At 43.4% G+C, this 1,896-nt stretch overlaps 1 protein-coding gene across 1 annotated transcript in view; it reads left to right on the top strand.

Annotated features, from left to right (window-relative positions):
* The window catches only part of LOC101851300 (monocarboxylate transporter 10), a gene marked incomplete in the record, with an annotated part of 80,446 nt that overhangs the window by 54,072 nt on the left and 24,478 nt on the right, over window positions 1-1,896 (top strand).

Below are 1,896 nucleotides of genomic sequence, written 5' to 3'. Positions count from 1 at the left end.
GAGAGAGAGAGAGAGAGAGAGAGAGAGAGAGAGAGAGGGGAGAGAGAGAGAGGGGTGGTGGGGTGAGAGAGAAGTGTGTACGTGTCTGTGTGTGTGCGTATTTGTGTGTATGTGCCCACTGAGAGAGATAGTGTGTGTCTATGTGTGCTTTAGGAGAGAGAGAGGGGGGGGCGGGGTATAGTGTATGTGGTGTGTGTGTGTATGTGTGTGTGTGTGTGTGAGAGAGAGAGAGAGAGAGAGAGAGAGAGAGAGAGAGAGAGAGAGAGAGAGAGAGAGAGCTTGTTTGCAGTATGATGTGCCAAGCAGGAAGATTCTTTCCTCATGTCTTCGAATTATTGCTACAATAACTCGTACCTGTGAGTGCCTGGTTTTCTCTTTGGTGAACACATACGAACTTTTGAAAGACGACGACCCTTTGTCGAGGACAAAAATGGGTGTCTCTAACAGTGCCATTATAATGAGGGGAAAACGCAAGTGGGAGAAAGCAAATCAGCTGTTAGTACAAGTGATTGCTTTATACAGTTGGCCGTTCAAGCGGTTTGACTGTGATCTCTTTTTGGGGCAATGGATGAGAAAAGTTTTATCTTGTCCATTCTTTGTGTTATAAGGTTAATACTTAAACGCTTAGAGATTGTATAAGAGCGTATAGCTAATCACTATCCGTCTAGCGAAGTTAACTTTGTGACCATTCGTCGTGGTACGAAAAGAGTGAGTACCAGCGTCTGTGGTATAGCGGTTAGGCTCTTTGCTGTCGCACGCAGGAGACCCGAAGTCGATTCTCGAGTACATGTATGTGGATCTTTCTGCTGTGATGTTGTATCCCCCTCAGCCCGGGTTGGTCCTGACTCCTAATTGATCTGAATGTATCGATGTTATGGCGTAAAACACTTTCTTTTTAAAAAAAAAAAAAAGAAAAGAAAAGAGAAGTTTAAATGGCATTGTTTTATTCAGAGCCTTTGTTTCCGTGGACAGTTGGAAAGGCGTAACCCGACACATACTTGAAGAAAGACACCCAACAATCTGCAGAGACGACATTTAAAATGCACTTACTAGACTGTTACCCCGTATGTCTCTCCGGCGATCAGAGCTGTAATTTGGAAAAGGCGAGCCGGCCAAGGGGGTTATAATGATTTTTGTAAAGCCTCAAGGGTGTATACACGGCTCGGCCTATAGATAGATATTTACTTATTTTACTTTTACTTTTTCATCTCATCTTGCCGTTAAACGTCGCGGGGAGGTGCAGATTTTTGTGGTAGGCCAGCCCCGCAACTCTTTCAGTTGGGACATTATGATTTCTCAGCATTTCTTTGACACCCTCGATCCACCTTTTGCGTGGCGTTCTTCTTCCTTTATATCCTGAGTGTTTGGTGTTACAGGCTCTCGAGGCTGGCTGGTTAGATGACATATGTAACAGGTGGCCAAACCATTTTATTCTCTGTCTTACTATGAAATGCAGGCAAGACTCAGTACCAACAGCTGCTCTTACTTCTTCTTCTTCATTTCTCTACCTGTCTCGTCTTGTTGTGTTAAGGGTTTTGCGGAGACATTTCGTTTCGCATGCAGTGATTTTTTGCCTTCATGGGTTTTTACTTAATGTTCAGGTCTGGCACTGGTAGCATAATGTTGGTATGAATATTGAAGTTGTAAGCTGTCTCTTTGTGTCCATGGAGATGTTTGGATGAAACAGGCACGTTTGGATGATAAATCTTTAACCTAAAAAATCGTTTTTTTAGTCTCAGCTGCAACAGATAATTTTTTTTAACTTATACCCGAAACAGATTCCAGATTTCATAGAGATTTTGGAACGCGAAAGAAAGCCAGCTTTGCAAAGGCACCTGTCTACATTCAAAAAGTCGATGGCCTCTGTGCTTTCTCTCACGACGGAGATAACCGCAC

This window comes from Aplysia californica, unplaced genomic scaffold (genome assembly GCF_000002075.1).
Source record: "Aplysia californica isolate F4 #8 unplaced genomic scaffold, AplCal3.0 scaffold00777, whole genome shotgun sequence".
Taxonomy (NCBI): Eukaryota; Metazoa; Mollusca; class Gastropoda; order Aplysiida; family Aplysiidae; genus Aplysia; species Aplysia californica.
This window is presented reverse-complemented; position numbering and strand designations above follow the sequence as displayed.